General features: G+C 41.3%; 1 protein-coding gene across 1 annotated transcript in view; it reads right to left on the reverse strand.

Annotated features, from left to right (window-relative positions):
- Nucleotides 1-1284: 1284 nt before the first annotated feature.
- Nucleotides 1285-20676, reverse strand: part of LOC139757108 (uncharacterized) — a 120910-nt gene continuing 101518 nt past the window's right edge. The window contains exons 23-24 of the mRNA XM_071677201.1: nucleotides 7796-7966; nucleotides 1285-1461 (exon numbers count right to left, since the gene is read on the reverse strand). The gene's annotated coding sequence lies outside the window, so the exon portion shown is untranslated. The remainder of the gene's footprint in view (nucleotides 1462-7795; nucleotides 7967-20676) is intronic.

A 20676-nucleotide genomic window follows, 5' to 3' on the forward strand; every position in this document is an offset into this window, starting at 1 on the left:
ATCCATAGCCCACGCCTCGCAACCATACAACATTGTTGGAACCACTATTCCTTCAAACATACCCATTTTTGCTTTCCGAGATAATGTTCTCGACTTCCACACATTCTTCAAGGCTCCCAGGATTTTCGCCCCCTCCCCCACCCTATGATCCACTTCCGCTTCCATGGTTCCATCCGCTGCCAGATCCACTCAAAGATATCTAAAACACTTTACTTCCTCCAGTTTTTCTCCATTCAAACTTACATCCCAATTGACTTGACCCTCAACCCTACTGTACCTAATAACCTAATAGGACGCCATTTGGTAAACATGTGATTGTCCATGTGATTGGACAATCACATGTTTACCGAATGGCGTCCTAGCTTCGTCTCTTCGATGTATATCAACTGACTGTTATATTCCTCTCTTGTGTCTCCCCTGATGATGTGATTATTACACGAAAGTGCACTTGGGAACTTTTCGAGTTTCATTTTCCCCGTGGACTCATAGGAATATATATATATATATATATATATATATATATATATATATATATATATATATATATATATATATATATATATATATATATATATATATATATATATATATATATATATATACATATATCATATATATTATATATATATATATATATATATTATATATTATATATTATCCCTGGGGATAGGGGATGAAGAATACTTCCCACGTATTTCCTGCGTGTCGTAGAAGGCGACTAAAAGGGGAGGGAGCGGGGGGCTGGAAATCCTCCCCTCTCGTTTTTTTTTTTTTTAGATTTTCCAAAAGAAGGAACAGAGGGGGCCAGTTGAGGATATTCCAAAAAAGGCCCAGTCCTCTGTTCTTAGCGCTACCTCGCTAACGCGGGAAATGGCGAATAGTTTAAAAGAAAAAATAAGATATATATATATATATATATATATATATATATATATATATATATATATATATATATATACATATATATATATATATATATATATATATATATATATATATATATATATATATATATATATATATATATATATATATATATATATATATATATATATATTTCATTCCTTTCTTGGATATTATGGAAGACTGAAGTTATGAATAGCTGTAAAGTGAGTGTTCACACCTACACGTGACCGGGGGATCCGTTTCAGTCAATTCTTGAAACCCCGTCGCAGTTTATCACGAAATCAAAACAGTGTACAGTTGTATCAATGCAGCACAGATGTATATCCGCATGATAGTTATGATGTGCCCAGTAGTAGGCTATATCACTACTAACCGTCGCCGACGAACCATACTCCTGTAGTAGCTGCAGAAGGTGAAGATCGTCAGGCCGAAAGGGTCGCGCGCCCCTGGAGAAGCAGGTGTCACTGGCTGACGCTGTTCCGACCTGCAGCGTCGAGGGCGCCAACTTGATGCAAACGCCACCTACCTTGTGGAACGTCAGGGGACATTCGTCCACTGGAAAAGATCAGACACTTTATTCCCGAAGCGATATATCTGGGTGTGTGAGTATGCATGTGTTGTATACATGTGTACATCTGTCTGTTCATCTGACACACTTGCATCCTCCGTAGCCATCCCCCTTCCCACAAACGCAGATAATTCTATATGACAGTTTGCAGATGCACACGTTCAATTTCTGTAGTTTATATATTTATTTATTTTGCTTTGTCGCTGTCTCCCGCGTTTGCGAGGTAGCGCAAGGAAACAGACGAAAGAAATGGCCCAACCCACCCCCATACACATGTATATACATACACGTCCACACACGCAAATATACATACCTATACATCTCAATGTACACATATATATACACACACAGACACATACATATATACCCAGGCACACAATTCACACTGTCTGCCTTTATTCATTCCCATCGCTACCTCGCCACACATGGAATACCATCCCCCTCCCCCCTCATGTGTGCGAGGTAGCGCTAGGAAAAGATAACAAATGCCCCATTCGTTCACACTCAGTCTCCAGCTGTCATGCAATAATGCCCGAAACCACAGCTCCCTTTCCACATCCAGGCCCCACACAACTTTCCATGGCTTACCCCAGACGCTTACCATACCCTCGTTCAATCCATTGACAGCACGTCAACCCCGGTGTACCACATCGATCCAATTCACTCTATTCCTTCCCCGCCTTTCACCCTCCTGCATGTTCAGGCCCCGATCACACAAAATCTTTTTCACTCCATCTTTCCACCTCCAATTTGGTCTCCCACTTCTCCTCGTTCCCTCCACCTCCGACACATATATCCTCTTGGTCAATCTTTCTTCACTCATTCTCTCCATGTGCCCAAACCATTTCAAAACACCCTCTTCCCCTCTATCAACCACGCTCTTTTAATTTCCACACATCTCTCTTACCCTTACGTTACTTACTCGATCAAACCACCTCACACCACACATTGTCCTCAAACATCTCATTTCCAGCACATCCACCCTCCTGCGCACAACTCTATCCATAGCCCACGCCTCGCAACTATACAACATTGTTGGAACCACTATTCCTTCAAACATACCCATTTTTGCTCTCCGAGATAATGTTCTTGACTTCCACACATTCTTCAAGGCTCCAAGGATTTTCGCCCCCTCCCCCACCCTATGATTCACTTCCGCTTCCATGGTTCCATCTCCTGCCAGATCCACTCCCAGATATCTAAAACACTTTACTTCCTCCAGTTTTTCCAATTCAAACTTACCTCCCAATTGACTTGACCCTCAACCCTACTGTATCTAATAACCTTGCTCTTATTCACATTTACTCTTAACTTTCTTCTTTCACACACTTTACCAAACTCAGTCACCACCTTCTGCAGTTTCTCACATGAATCAGCTACCAGCGATGTATCATCAGCGAACAACAACTGACTCACTTCCCAAGCTCTCTCATCCACAATAGACTTCATACTTGCCCCTCTTTCCAAAACTCTTGCATTCACCTCCCTAACAACCCCATCCATAAACAAATTAAACAACCATGGAGACATCACACACCCCTGCCGCAAACCTACATTCACAGAACCAATCACTTTCCTCTCTTCCTACACGCACATATGCCTTACATCCTCGATATATATATTTATATATTTATATATATATATATATATTCCCTGGGGATAGGGGAGAAAGAATACTTCCCACGTATTCCCTGCGTGTCGTAGAAGGCGACTAAAAGGGAAGGGAGCGGGGGGCTGGAAATCCTCCCCTCTCGTTTTTTTTTTAATTTTCTAAAAGAAGGAACAGAGAAGGGGGCCAGATGAGGATATTCCCTCAAAGGCCCAGTCCTCTGTTCTTAACGCTACCTCGCTATCGCGGGAAATGGCGAATAGTGTGAAAATACAAAAAAAAAAAAAATATATATATATATATATATATATATATATATATATATATATATATATATATATATATATATATATATATATATATATTTTTTTTTTTTTTTTTTTATACTTTGTCGCTGTCTCCCGCGTTTGCGAGGTAGCGCAAGGAAACAGACGAAAGAAATGGCCCAACCCCCCCCATACACATGTATATACATACGTCCACACACGCAAATATACATACCTACACAGCATTCCATGGTTTACCCCAGACGCTTCACATGCCTTGATTCAATCCACTGACAGCACGTCAGCCCCGGTATACCACATCGCTCCAATTCACTCTATTCCTTGCCCTCCTTTCACCCTCCTGCATGTTCAGGCCCCGATCACACAAAATCTTTTTCACTCCATCCTTCCACCTCCAACTTGGTCTCCCTCTTCTCCTTGTTCCCTCCACCTCCGACACATATATCCTCTTGGTCAATCTTTCTTCACTCATCCTCTCCATGTGCCCAAACCACTTCAAAACACCCTCTTCTGCTCTCTCAACCACGCTCTTTTTATTTCCACACATCTCTCTTACCCTTACGTTACTTACTCGATCAAACCACCTCACACCACACATTGTCCTCAAACATCTCATTTCCAGCACATCCATCCTCCTGCGCACAACTCTATCCATAGCCCACGCCTCGCAACCATACAACATTGTTGGAACCACTATTCCTTCAAACATACCCATTTTTGCTTTCCGAGATAATGTTCTCGACTTCCACACATTCTTCAAGGCCCCCAGAATTTTCGCCCCCTCCCCCACCCTATGATCCACTTCCGCTTCCATGGTTCCATCCGCTGCCAGATCCACTCCCAGATATCTAAAACACTTCACTTCCTCCAGTTTTTCTCCATTCAAACTCACCTCCCAATTGACTTGACCCTCAACCCTACTGTACCTAATACCATTGCTCTTATTCACATTTACTCTTAACTTTCTTCTTCCACACACTTTACCAAACTCAGTCACCAGCTTCTGCAGTTTCACACATGAATCAGCCACCAGCGCTGTGTCATCAGCGAACAACAACTGACTCACTTCCCAAGCTCTCTCATCCCCAACAGACTTCATACTTGCCCCTCTTTCCAAAACTCTTGCATTTACCTCCCTAACAACCCCATCCATAAACAAATTAAACAACCATGGAGACATCACACACCCCTGCCGCAAACCTACATTCACTGAGAACCAATCACTTTCCTCTCTTCCTACACGTACACATGCCTTACATCCTCGATAAAAACTTTTCACTGCTTCTAACAACTTTCCTCCCACACCATATATTCTTAATACCTTCCACAGAGCATCTCTATCAACTCTATCATATGCCTTCTCCAGATCCATAAATGCTACATACAAATCCATTTCCTTTTCTAGGTATTTCTCACATACATTCTTCAAAGCAAACACCTGATCCACACATCCTCTACCACTTCTGAAACCACACTGCTCTTCCCCAATCTGATGCTCTGTACATGCCTTCACCCTCTCAATCAATACCCTCCCATATAATTTACCAGGAATACTCAACAAACTTATACCTCTGTAATTTGAGCACTCACTCTTATCCCCTTTGCCTTTGTACAATGGCACTATGCACGCATTCCGCCAATCCTCAGGCACCTCACCATGAGTCATACATACATTAAATAACCTTACCAACCAGTCAACAATACAGTCACCCCCTTTTTTAAGAAATTCCACTGCAATACCATCCAAACCTGCTGCCTTGCTGGCTTTCATCTTCCGCAAAGCTTTCACTACCTCTTCTCTGTTTACCAAATCATTTTCCCTAACCCTCTCACTTTGCACACCACCTCGACCAAAACACCCTATATCTGCCACTCTATCATCAAACACATTCAACAAATCTTCGAAATACTCACTCCATCACCTTCTCACATCACCACTACTTGGTATCACCTCCCCATTTGCGCCCTTCACTGAAGTTCCCATTTGCTCCTATATATATATAGGCTTGTACAGAGCATCAGATTGGGGAAGAGCAGTGTGGTTTCAGAAGTGGTAGAGGATGTGTGGATCAGGTGTTTGCTTTGAAGAATGTATGTGAGAAATACTTAGAAAATTAAATGGATTTGCATGTAGCATTTATGGATCTGGAGAAGGCATATGATAGAGTTGATAGAGATGCTCTGTGGAAGGTATTAAGAATATATGGTGTGGGAGGCAAGTTGTTAGAAGCAGTGAAAAGTTTTTATCGAGGATGTAAGGCATGTGTACGTGTGGGAAAAGAGGAAAGTGATTGGTTCTCAGTGAATGTAGGTTTGCGGCAGGGGTGTGTGATGTCTCCATGGTTGTTTAATTTGTTTATTGATGGGGTTGTTAGGGAGGTGAAGGCAAGAGTTTTGGAAAGAGGGGCAAGTATGAAGTCTGTTGGGGATGAGATGATACAGCGCTGGTGGCTGATTCATGTGAGAAACTGCAGAAGCTGGTGGCTGAGTTTGGTAAAGTGTGTGAAAGAAGAAAGTTGAGAGTAAATGTGAATAAGAGCAAGGTAATTAGGTACAGTAGGGTTGAGGGTCAAGTCAATTGGGAGGTAAGTTTGAATGGAGAAAAACTGGAGGAAGTAAAGTGTTTTAGATATCTGGGAGTGGATCTGGCAGCGGATGGAACCATGGAAGCGGAAGTGGATCATAGGGTGGGGGAGGGGGCGAAAATCCTGGGAGCCTTGAAGAATGTGTGGAAGTCAAGAACATTATCTCGGAAAGCAAAAATGGGTATGTTTGAAGGAATAGTGGTTCCAACAATGTTGTATGGTTGCGAGGCGTGGGCTATGGATAAAGTTGTGCGCAGGAGGATGGATGTGCTGGAAATGAGATGTTTGAGGACAATGTGTGGTGTGAGGTGGTTTGATCGAGTAAGTAACGTAAGGGTAAGAGAGATGTGTGGAAATAAAAAGAGCGTGGTTGAGAGAGCAGAAGAGGGTGTCTTGAAAAGGTTTGGCACATGGAGAGAATGAGTGAGGAAAGATTGACCGAGAGGATATATGTGTCGGAGGTGGAGGGAACGAGAAGAGGGAGACCAAATTGGAGGTGGAAAGATGGAGTGAAAAAGATTTTGTGTGATCGGGGCCTGAACATGCAGGAGGGTGAAAGGAGGGCAAAGAATAGAGTGAATTGGATCGATGTGGTATACCGGGGTTGACGTGCTGTCAGTGGATTGAATCAGGGCATGTGAAGCGTCTGGGGTAAACCATGGAAAGCTGTGTAGGTATGTATATTTGCGTGTGTGGACGTATGTATATGCATGTTGTATGGGGGTGGGTTGGGCCATTTCTTTCGTCTGTTTCCTTGCGCTACCTCGCAAACGCGGGAGACAGCGACAAAAATAAAATATATATATATATGTATATATATATATATATATATATATATATATATATATATATATATATATATATATATATATATATATATTTTTTTCTTTTTTTTTTATACTTTGGGTAGTGAGTGGTGGGATGAAGAAGTAAGAGTATTAGTGAAAGAGAAGAGAGAGGCATTTGGACGATTTTTGCAGGGGAAAAATGCAATTGAGTGGGAGATGTATAAAAGAAAGAGACAGGAGGTCAAGAGAAAGGTGCAAGAGGTGAAAAAAAGGGCAAATGAGAGTTGGGGTGAGAGAGTATCATTAAATTTTAGGGAGAATAAAAAGATGTTCTGGAAGGAGGTAAATAAAGTGCGTAAGACAAGGGAGCAAATGGGAACTTCAGTGAAGGGCGCAAATGGGGAGGTGATAACAAGTAGTGGTGATGTGAGAGGGAGATGGAGTGAGTATTTTGAAGGTTTGTTGAATGTGTTTGATGATAGAGTGGCAGATATAGGGTGTTTTGGTCGAGGTGGTGTGCAAAGTGAGAGGGTTAGGGAAAATGATTTGGTAAACAGAGAAGAGGTAGTGAAAGCTTTGCGGAAGATGAAAGCCGGCAAGGCAGCAGGTTTGGATGGTATTGCAGTGGAATTTATTAAAAAAGGGGGTGACTGTATTGTTGACTGGTTGGTAAGGTTATTTAATGTATGTATGACTCATGGTGAGGTGCCTGAGGATTGGCGGAATGCGTGCATAGTGCCATTGTACAAAGGCAAAGGGGATAAGAGTGAGTGCTCAAATTACAGAGGTATAAGTTTGTTGAGTATTCCTGGTAAATTATATGGGAGGGTATTGATTGAGAGGGTGAAGGCATGTACAGAGCATCAGATTGGGGAAGAGCAGTGTGGTTTCAGAAGTGGTAGAGGATGTGTGGAGATATATATATATATAGAGAGAGAGAGAGAGAGAGAGAGAGAGAGAGAGAGAGAGAGAGAGAGAGAGAGAGAGAGAGAGAGAGAGAGAGAGAGAGAGAGAGAGAGAGAGAGAAGAAAGCACCTTGGCCCTCACCTCACCTTCACAATACCAATGACATTTGCCCCAGTGGTTGGGTACGTGGTTGTCAAGATGATCCGTGAGGGTGCTGCACCAGGCCTGGTTTCTGTTCAACTTGATGCACCCGCTGTACACACGGTTCTGATACCGGAATGGAAAGCGACACTCCTTGAGCCCTTTCGTCAGGCAACCTGTAAATGAGGACGGCATGACGATGAAAAGGGAGGGAAATGATTCGTCCATTGTCTTCTGAAATGACAAAAACTTGTTTTAGAAAAATTATTTGGTTTTGAATAGATGTCTGTGTTCATGGATGAGCGACCTACAGAGGGTCACACTTATAGAGGTCATTTTTCTTGACCTTGATGATTTTAGGAGCCACCTGGAGTCAGGGGTATAGGTTCGAATCCTGGTTGCGGTAGTCGGTTCACAGTCAACCCAGCTGTTCATCCTACCCTACGAGTTTGTTGATAAATTGGATACCTGGCTAAGGTATATATATATATATATATATATATATATATATATATATATATATATATATATATATATATATATATATATATATATATATATATATATATATATATATCTATATATATATATATATATATACATATATATTTTTTTTTTTTTTTTAGCTTTGTCGCTGTCTCCCGCGTTTGCGAGGTAGCGTAAGGAAACAGACGAAAGAAATGGCCCAACCCACCCCCATACACATGTATATACATACGTCCACACACGCAAATATACATACCTACACAGCTGTCCATGGTTTACCCCAGACGCTTCACATGCCTTGATTCAATCCACTGACAGCACGTCAACCCCGGTATACCACATCGCTCCAATTCACTCTATTCCTAGCCCTCCTTTCACCCTCCTGCATGTTCAGGCCCCGATCACACAAAATCTTTTTCACTCCATCTTTCCACCTCCAATTTGGTCTCCCTCTTCTCCTCGTTCCCTCCACCTCCGACACATATATCCTCTTGGTCAATCTTTCCTCACTCATTCTCTCCATGTGCCCAAACAATTTCAAAACACCCTCTTCTGCTCTCTCAACCACGCTCTTTTTATTTCCACACATCTCTCTTACCCTTACGTTACTTACTCGATCAAACCTCCTCACACCACACATTGTCCTCAAACATCTCATTTCCAGCACATCCATCCTCCTGCGCACAACTCTATCCATAGCCCACGCCTCGCAACCATACAACATTGTTGGAACCACTATTCCTTCAAACATACCCATTTTTGCTTTCCGAGATAATGTTCTCGACTTCCACACATTCTTCAAGGCTCCCAGAATTTTCGCCCCCTCCCCCACCCTATGATCCACTTCCGCTTTCATGGTTCCATCCGCTGCCAGATCCACTCCCAGATATCTAAAACACTTCACTTCCTCCAGTTTTTCTCCATTCAAACTCACCTCCCAATTGACTTGACCCTCAACCCTACTGTACCTAATAACCTTGCTCTTATTCACATTTACTCTTAACTTTCTTCTTTCACACACTTTACCAAACTCAGTCACCAGCTTCTGCAGTTTCTCACATGAATCAGCCACTAGCGCTGTATCATCAGCGAACAACAACTGACTCACTTCCCAAGCTCTCTCATCCCCCACAGACTTCATACTTGCCCCTCTTTCCAAAACTCTTGCATTCACCTCCCTAATAACCCCATCCATAAACAAATTAAACAACCATGGAGACATCACACACCCCTGCCGCAAACCTACATTCACTGAGAACCAATCACTTTCCTCTCTTCCTACACGTACACATGCCTTACATCCTCGATAAAAACTTTTCACTGCTTCTAACAACTTGCCTCCCACACCATATATTCTTAATACCTTCCACAGAGCATCTCTATCAACTCTATCATATGCCTTCTCCAGATCCATAAATGCTACATACAAATCCATTTGCTTTTCTAAGTATTTCTCACATACATTCTTCAAAGCAAACACCTGATCCACACATCCTCTACCACTTCTGAAACCACACTGCTCTTCCCCAATCTGATGCTCTGTACATGCCTTCATCCTCTCAATCAATACCCTCCCATATAATTTACCAGGAATACTCAACAAACTTATACCTCTGTAATTTGAGCACTCACTCTTATCCCCTTTGCCTTTGTACAATGGCACTATGCACGCATTCCGCCAATCCTCAGGCACCTCACCATGAGTCATACATACATTAAATAACCTTACCAACCAGTCAACAATACAGTCACCCCCTTTTTTAATAAATTCCACTGCAATACCATCCAAACCTACTGCCTTGCCGGCTTTCATCTTCCGCAAAGCTTTTACTACCTATATATATATATATATATATATATATATATATATATATATATATATATATATATATATATATATATATATATATATATATATATATATTATTTTCTTATCATACTTTGTCGCTGTCTCCCGCGTTAGCGAGGAAGTGCAAGGAACCAGACGAAAGAATGACCCAACTAACCAACATACACATGTTTATATATACACATTCACACACGAACATATACATACCTATACATTTCAACGTATACATATATATACATAGACAGACATATACGTATATACACAGGTACATAATTCATACTTACTGCCTTTATTCATTTCCGTCGCCATCCGGCCGAACATGAAATGACAACCCACTCCCGCATGCGCGCGAGGTAACGCTAGGAAAAGTCAACAAAGGCCACATTCGTTTACAATCAGTCTAGCTGTCATGTATAATCCACCGAAACCACAGCTCCCTTTCCGCATCCAGCCCCAGAGATCTTTCCATGGTTTACCCCAGACGCTTCACTTGCCCTGGTTCAATCCAGTGACAGCACGTCGACCCCGGTATACCACATCGTTCCAATTCACTCTATTCCTTGCACGCCTTTCACCCTCCTGCATGTTCAGGCCCCGATCGCTCAAAATCTTCTTCACTCCATCTTTCCACCTCCGATTTGGTCTCCCACTTCTCCTCGTTCTCTCCACCTCTGACACATGTATCCTCTTTGGCAATCTTTCCTCACTCATTCTCTCCATGTGACCAAACCATTTCAAAACACCCTCTTCTGCTCTCTCAACCACACTCTTTTTGTTACCACACATCTCTCTTACCCTTTCATTACTTACTCGATCAAACCGCCTCACACCACATATTCTCCTCAAACATCTCATTTCCAACACATCCATCCTCCTCCGCACAACTCTATCTATAGCCCACGTCTCGCAACCATATAGCATTGTTGGAACCACTATTCCTTCAAACGTACCTATTTTAGCTTTCCCAGATAATGCTCTCGCCTTCCACATATTTAACGCTTCCAGAACTTTCGCCCCCTCCCCAACCTTGTGACTCACTTACGCTTCCATGGTTCCATCCGCTGCCAAATCCAGTCCCAGATATCTAAAACACTTCACTTCCTCCAGTTTTTCTCCATTTAAACTTACCTCCCAGTTTACTTGTAATTCAACTCTTCTGTATCATGCTCTTATTCACATTTACTCTCAGCTTTCTTCTTTCACACACTTTGCCAAACTCAGCTTCTGCAGTTTCTCACCCGAATCAGCCACCAGCGCTGTATCATCAGCGAACAACAACTGACTCACTTCCCAAGCTCTCTTATCCACAACAGACTGCATACTAGCCCCTCTCTCCAAAACTCTTGCATTCACCTCCCTAACAACCCCATCCATAAACAAATTAAACAACCATGGGCAAATCACGCACCCCTGCCGCAAAACAACATTCACTGAGAAACCAATCACTTTCCTCTCTTTCTACTCGTACACATGCCTTACATCCTTGACAAAAAACTTTTCACTGCTTGTAACAACTTGCCTCCCACACCATATATTTTTAATACCTTTCATAGAACATCTCTATCAACTCTATCATATGCCTTCTCCAGATCCATAAATGCTACATACAAATTCATTTGCTTTTCTAAGTATTTCTCACATACATTCTTCAAAGCAAACACCTGATCCACACATCCTCTACCACTTCTGAAACCACACTGTTCTTCCCCAATCTCATGCTGTGTGCATGCTCTCACCCTCTCAATCAATACCCTTCCATATAATTTCCCAGAAATACTCAGCAAACATATACCTCTGTAATTTGAGCGCTCACCTTTATCCCCTTTGCCTTTGTACAATGGCACTATGCATGCATTCCACCTATCCTTAGGCACCTCACCATGAGTCATACATGCATTAAATATCCTTACCAACCAGTCAACAACACAGTCACCCCCTTTTTTAGTACATTCCACTGCAATACCATCCAAACCCACTGCCTTGCCAGCTTTCATCTTCCGCAAAGCTTTTATGACCTCTTCTCTGTTAACTAAACCATTCTCCATATCCCTCTCACTTCGCATCCCACCTCGACCAAAACAACCTATCTCTGCCACTCTATCATCAAACACATTCAACAAACCCTCAAAATACTCACTCCATCTCCTTCTCACATCACCACTACTTGTTATCACCTCCTCATTAGCCCCCTTCACCGATGTTCCCATTTGTTCTCTTGTCTTACGCACTTTATTCACCTCCTTCCAAAACATCTTTTTGTTCTCTCTAAGATTCAATGATACTCTCTCACCCCAGCTCTCATTTGCCCTCTTTTTCACCTCTTGTACCTTTCTCTTGACCTCCTGCCTCTTTCGTTTATACATCTCCCACTCATTTGCACTATTTCCCTGCAAAACTCGTCCAAATGCCACTCTCTTCTTTCACTAACAATCTTACTTCTTCATCCCACCACTCTCTACCCTTTCTAAACTGCCCAACTCCCACGCTTCTCATGCCACAAGCATCTTTTGCGCAAGCGATCACTGCTTCCCTAAATACATCCCATTCCTCCCTCACTCCCCTTATGCCATTTGCTCTCACCTTTAACCATTCTGCACTCAGTCTCTCCTGGTACTTTCTCACACAAGTTTCCTTCCCAAGCTCACTTACTCTCTCCACTCTCTTCACCCCAACATTCTCTCTTCTTTTCTGAAAACCTCTACAAATCTTCACCTTCGCCTCTACAAAATAATGATCAGACATCCCTCCAGTTGCACCTCTCAGCACATTAACATCCAAAAGTCTCTCTTTCGCTCGCCTAACAATTAACGCTCTCTGGCTATCTCTCCTACTTACATATGTATACTTATATATATCTCTCTTTTTAAACCAGGTATTCCTAATCACCAATCCTTTTTCAGCACAAAAATCTACAAGCTCTTCACCATTTCCATTTACAACATTGAATACCCCATGTACACCAATTATTCCCTCAACTGCCACATAACTCACCTTTGCATTCAAATCACCCATCACTATAACCCGGTCTCGTGCATCAAAACTACTAACACACTCACTCAGCTGCTCCCAAAATACTTGCCTCTCATGATCTTTCTTCTCATGCCCAGGTGCATATGCACCAATAATCACCCATCTCTCTCCATCTACTTTCAGTTTTACCCACATCAATCTAGCATTTACTTTCTTACACTCTATCACATATTCCCACCACTCCTGTTTCAGGAGTAGTGCTACTCCTTCCCTTGCTCTTGTCCTCTCACTAACCCCTGACTTTACTCACCTTAAAAACAATTTAAAAAAGACAGGGATATACATATTACTAAAGCAGATAAGGCTAACAATATTGAGATTTTACACAAAAGTAACTATTTATCTAAAATGAATGATCTTCTAAATGATAACACAACATGTTCTAAACCTAGTAAAAATCCCTTAGAAGCAGTTAATTCTCACTTCAATAAAGAAATGAAGTTGTTGTTGAAAGATAACATTTCTCTTATCAAAGATTTGTTATCTTTGTCCCCTTCATTCCATATATGTATGGACTTATCAAAACACAAAAAGAGAATTTTCAAGCAAGACCTATAGTGAGTTCAGTAGGCTCCTTCACATATAAAGTGTCAAAATGGTTAGTTTTTTTATTAAGCCCTTTAGTGGGTAAGGTATCAAATTCTAATATCATGAACAATGTAGATTTAGTCAACAAGCTAAACAACATCAATGTTAATTTTGATTTCTAGTTAGCTTTGATGTTTCCTCCCTTTTCACTAAAGTTCCAGTTGATGACCCTTTAGAATATTTATTTGATGTCTTGGATGATATTCATTTACCTGTTTCAAAGTCTAATTTCATTGAACTGATAAAATTGTGTATAAAAGACTGTGCATTTCAATTTAATGGAGATTATTATGCTCAAAAATTTGGTATGGCAATGGGTAACCCTCTTTCACCTGTACTAAGTACTCTTTATATGGAATTTTTTGAAACAAAATTACTAAAGGATATCTTACCTTCTAATGCTATTTGGTTTAGGTATGTAGATGATGTTCTTTGTGTTTGGCCAACAAATGAAAATTTACCAATATTTCTCCCCTTACTTAACAATTTAGTACCTTCCATCAAATTTACTGTAGAAAATGAAGATAATGGTATGTTACCATTTTTAGATTGCATTATCCACAGACAAGGAAACAAGTTAAAGTTTAGCATATACAGAAAACCCACCAATGTATGCTCATATATCCATTATTACTCATCTCAACATGACAGAGTTAAACTATCATCACTTCAATCTATGTTCCTTAGGGCATTACGTATTTGCAGTCCAGAGTTTATTAATGATGAGTTTGAGAAGATATATTCTATTGGATCTAAGTTAAAGTACCCTAGATCTTTCATTGACAAATCCCTTAAGTTAGCAAAGAAATCATTTAATAGAGTTGAGCCCAAACCTTCAATTGACACCAAGAATCTTTTAGTTCTCCCTTTTAATAATAATTTCACTTTGCTTCCCATGTTGCTTAAATCCTTTAATGTAAATGTTGCCTTTAGCAACAATAATACTATAAAGAATATCTTAATCAGGAATTCACCAGAAAATTCTCTTGGATGTATCTATAGAGTGCCTTGTGGAAACTGATAAATCTTATATTGGTCAGACTGGTAAGAATCTTTCTGTTGGACCTAAGCAACATAAATATAGTATAAGAACGGGACAAGAATCAAATGCCTTGTTGAATCATGTTAAAAACTATGATCATTGTATTGACTGGAGTAACGCCATCTCAGTTATTAACTCTAACTCCATTACCAAGAGAAATATCATTGAATCTTCTATCATTAAATACACAAAGAATTCTAATCTGAATATTAGTTATGGTCTACACAAATTAGATAACTTTATTGTTGATAAGATTTGTAAAATGATAAGTTTATGAACGCTCGTTGTATGTTTTGGACAATCAAATGTTTACCAAATGCCGTCCTAGTTTCGTCTCTTCGATGTATATCAACTGACTGTTATATCTCTCTCTAGTGTCTCCCCTGACGATGTGATTATTACACGAAAGTGCACTTGGGAACTTTTCCTGTTTCATTTTCCCCGTGGACTCATAGGAATATCCTGATCAAGCGCAAAATTATGATCCTTTCCAACATATATATATATATATATATATATATATATATATATATATATATTTTTTTTTTTTTTTTTTTTTTTTTTGCTTTCTCGCTGTCTCCCGCGTTTGCGAGGTAGCGGAAGGAAACACACGAAAGAAATGGCCCAACCCACCCCCATACACATGTTTATACATACGTCCACACACGCAAATATACATACCTACACAGCTTTCCATGGTTTACCCCAGACGCTTCACATGCCCTGATTCAATCCACTGACAGCACATCAACCCCGGTATACCACATCGCTACAATTCACTCTATTCCTTGCCCTCCTTTCACCCTCCTGCATGTTCAGGCCCCGATCACACAAAATCTTTTTAACTCCATCTTTCCACCTCCAATTTGGTCTCCCTCTTCTCCTCGTTCCCTCCACCTCCGACACATATATCCTCTTGGTCAATCTTTCCTCACTCATTCTCTCCATGTGCCCAAACCATTTCAAAACACCCTCTTCTGCTCTCTCAACCACGCTCTTTTTATTTCCACACATCTCTCTTACCCTTACGTTACTTACTCGATCAAACCACCTCACACCAGACATTGTCCTCAAACATCTCATTTTCAGCACATCCATCCTCCTGCGCACAACTCTATCCATAGCCCACGCCTCGCAACCATACAACATTGTTGGAACCACTATTCCTTCAAACATACCCATTTTTGCTTTCCGAGATAGTGTTCTCGACTTCCACACATTCTTCAAGGCTCCCAGAATTTTCGCCCCCTTCCCCACCCTATGATCCACTTCCGCTTCCATGGTTCCATCCGCTGCCAGATCCATTCCCAGATATCTAAAACACTTCACTTCCTCCAGTTTTTCTCCATTCAAACTTACCTCCCAATTGACTTGACCCTCAACCCTACTGTACCTAATAACCTTGCTCTTATTCACATTTACTCTTAACTTTCTTCTTTCACACACTTTACCAAACTCAGTCACCAGCTTCTGCAGTTTCTCACATGAATCAGCCACCAGCGCTGTATCATCAGCGAACAACAACTGACTCACTTCCCAAGCTCTCTCATCCCCAACAGACTTCATACTTGCACCTCTTTCTAAAACTCTTGCATTCACCTCCCTAACAACCCCATCCATAAACAAATTAAACAACCATGGAGACATCACACACCCCTGCCGCAAACCTACATTCACTGAGAACCAATCACTTTCCTCTCTTCCTACACGTACACATGCCTTACATCCTCGATAGAAACTTTTCACTGCTTCTAACAACTTGCCTCCCACACCATATATTCTTAATACCTTCCACAGAGCATCTCTATCAACTCTATCATATGCCTTCTCCAGATCCATAAATGCTACATACAAATCCATTTGCTTTTCTAAGTATTTCTCACATACATTCTTCAAAGCATACACCTGATCCACACATCCTCTACCACTTCTGAAACCACACTGCTCTTCCCCAATCTGATGCTCTGTACATGCCTTCACCCTCTCAATCAATACCCTCCCATATAATTTACCAGGAATACTCAACAAACTTATACCTCTGTAATTTGAGCACTCACTCTTATCCCCTTTGCCTTTGTACAATGGCACTATGCACGCATTCCGCCAATCCTCAGGCACCTCACCGTGAGTCATACATACATTAAATAACCTTACCAACCAGTCAACAATACAGTCACCCCCTTTTTTAATAAATTCCACTGCAATACCATCCAAACCTGCCGCCTTGCCGTCTTTCATCTTCCGCAAAGCTTTTACTACCTCTTCTCTGTTTACCAAATCATTTTCCCTAACTCTCTCACTTTGCACACCACCTCGACCAAAACACCCTATATCTGCCACTCTATCATCAAATACATTCAACAAACCTTCAAAATACTCACTCCATCTCCTTCTCACATCACCACTACTTGTTATCACCTCCCCATTTGCGCCCTTCACTGAAGTTCCCATTTGCTCACTTGTCTTACGCACTTTATTTACCTCCTTCCAGAACATCTTTTTATTCTCCCAAAAATTTAATGATACTCTCTCACCCCAACTCTCATTTGCCTTTTTTTCACCTCTTGCACCTTTCTCTTGACCTCCTGTCTCTTTCTTTTATACGTCTCCCACTCAATTGCATTTTTTCACTGCAAAAATCGTCCAAATGCCTCTCTCTTCTCTTTCACTAATACTCTTACTTCTTCATCCCACCACTCACTACCCTTTCTAATCAACCCACCACCCACTCTTCTCATGCCACAAGCATCTTTTGCGCAATCCATCACTGATTCCCTAAATACATCCCATTCCTCCCCCACTCCCCTTACTTCCACTGTTCTCACCTTTTTCCATTCTGTACTCAGTCTCTCCTGAGATATATATATATATTTATATATATACATATATATATATATATATATATATATATATATATATATATATATATATATATATATATATATATATATATATATATATATATATTTTTTTTTTTTTTTTTTTATACTTTGTCGCTGTCTCCCGCGTTTGCGAGGTAGCGCAAGGAAACAGACGAAAGAAATGGCCCAACCCCCCCCCCCATACACATGTACATACACACGTCCACACACGCAAATATACATACCTACACAGCTTTCCATGGTTTACCCCAGACGCTTCACATGCCTTGCTTCAATCCACTGACAGCACGTCAACCCCTGTATACCACATGACTCCAATTCACTCTATTTCTTGCCCTCCTTTCACCCTCCTGCATGTTCAGGCCCCGATCACACAAAATCTTTTTCACTCCATCTTTCCACCTCCAATTTGGTCTCCCTCTTCTCCTCGTTCCCTCCACCTCCGACACATATATCCTCTTGGTCAATCTCTCCTCACTCATTCTCTCCATGTGCCCAAACCATTTCAAAACACCCTCTTCTGCTCTCTCAACCACGCTCTTTTTATTTCCACACATCTCTCTTACCCTTACGTTACTTACTCGATCAAACCACCTCACACCACACATTGTCCTCAAACATCTCATTTCCAGCACATCCATCCTCCTGCGCACATCTCTATCCATAGCCCACGCCTCGCAACCATACAACATTGTTGGAACCACTATTCCCTCAAACATACCCATTTTTGCTTTCCGAGATAGTGTTCTCGACTTCCACACATTTTTCAAGGCTCCCAAAATTTTCGCCCCCTCCCCCACCCTATGATCCACTTCCGCTTCCATGGTTCCATCCGCTGACAGATCCACTCCCAGATATCTAAAACACTTCACTTCCTCCAGTTTTTCTCCATTCAAACTCACCTCCCAATTGACTTGACCCTCACCCCTACTGTACCTAATAACCTTGCTCTTATTCACATTTACTCTCAACTTTCTTCTTCCACACACTTTACCAAACTCAGTCACCAGCTTCTGCAGTTTCTCACATGAATCAGCCACCAGCGCTGTATCATCAGCGAACAACAACTGACTCACTTCCCAAGCTCTCTCATCCCCAACAGACTTCATACTTGCCCCTCTTTCCAGGACTCTTGCATTTACCTCCCTTACAACCCTATCCATAAACAAATTAAACAACCATGGAGACATCACACACCCCTGCCGCAAACCTACATTCACTGAGAACCAATCACTTTCCTCTCTTCCTACACGTACACATGCCTTACATCCTCGATAAAAACTTTTCACTGCTTCTAACAACTTGCCTCCCACACCATATATTCTTAATACCTTCCACAGAGCATCTCTATCAACTCTATCGTATGCCTTCTCCAGATCCATAAATGCTACATACAAATCCATTTGCTTTTCTAAGTATTTCTCACATACATTCTTCAAAGCAAACACCTGATCCACACATCCTCTACCACTTCTGAAACCACACTGCTCTTCCCCAATCTGATGCTCTGTACATGCCTTCACCCTCTCAATCAATACCCTCCCATATAATTTACCAGGAATACTCAACAAACTTATACCTCTGTAATTTGAGCACTCACTCTTATCCCCTTTGCCTTTGTACAATGGCACTATGCACGCATTCCGCCAATCCTCAGGCACCTCACCATGAGTCATACATACATTAAATAACCTTACCAACCAGTCAACAATACAGTCACCCCCTTTCTTAATAAATTCCACTGCAATACCATCCAAACCTGCTGCCTTGCCGGCTTTCATCTTCCGCAAAGCTTTTACTACCTCTTCTCTGTTTACCAAATCATTTTCCCTAACCCTCTCACTTTGCACACCACCTCGACCAAAACACCCTATATCTGCCACTCTGTCATCAGACACATTCAACAAACCTTCAAAATACTCATTCCATCTCCTTCTCACATCACCGCTACTTGTTATCACCTCCCCATTTACGCCCTTCACTGAAGTTCCCATTTGCTCCCTTGTCTTACGCACCCTATTTACCTCCTTCCAGAACATCTTTTTATTTTCCCTAAAATTTACTGATAGTCTCTCACCCCATCTCTCATTTGCCCTTTTTTTCACCTCTTGCACCTTTCTCTTGACCTCCTGTCTCTTTCTTTTATACTTCTCCCACTCAATTGCATTTTTTCCCTGCAAAAATCGTCCAAATGCCTCTCTCTTCTCTTTCACTAATACTCTTACTTCTTCATCCCACCACTCACTACCCTTTCTAAACAGCCCACCTCCCACTCTTCTCATGCCACAAGCATCTTTTGCGCAATCCATCACTGATTCCCTAAATACATCCCATTCCTCCCCCACTCCCCTTACTTCCATTGTTCTCACCTTTTTCCATTCTGTACACAGTCTCTCCTGGTACTTCCCCACACAGGTCTCCTTCCCAAGCTCACTTACTCTCACCACCTTCTTCACCCCAACATTCACTCCTCTTTTCTGAAAACCCATACTAATCTTCACCTTAGCCTCCACAAGATAATGATCAGACATCCCTCCAGTTGCACCTCTCAGCACATTAACATCCAAAAGTCTCTCTTTCGCACGCCTGTCAATTAACACGTAATCCAATAACGCTCTCTGGCCATCTCTCCTACTTACATAAGTATACTTATGTATATCTCGCTTTTTAAACCAGGTATTCCCAATCATCAGTCCTTTTTCAGCACATAAATCTACAAGCTCTTCACCATTTCCATTTACAACACTGAACACCCCATGCATACCAATTATTCCCTCAACTGCCACATTACTCACCTTTGCATTCAAATCACCCATCACTATAACCCGGTCTCGTGCATCAAAACCGCTAACACACTCATTTAGCTGCTCCCAAAACACTTGCCTCTCATGATCTTTCTTCTCATGCCCAGGTGCATATGCACCAATAATCACCCACCTCTCTCCATCAACTTTCAATTTTACCCATATTAATCGAGAATTTACTTTCTTACATTCTATCACATACTCC

This window comes from Panulirus ornatus, chromosome 24 (genome assembly GCF_036320965.1).
Source record: "Panulirus ornatus isolate Po-2019 chromosome 24, ASM3632096v1, whole genome shotgun sequence".
Classification (NCBI taxonomy): Eukaryota; Metazoa; Arthropoda; class Malacostraca; order Decapoda; family Palinuridae; genus Panulirus; species Panulirus ornatus.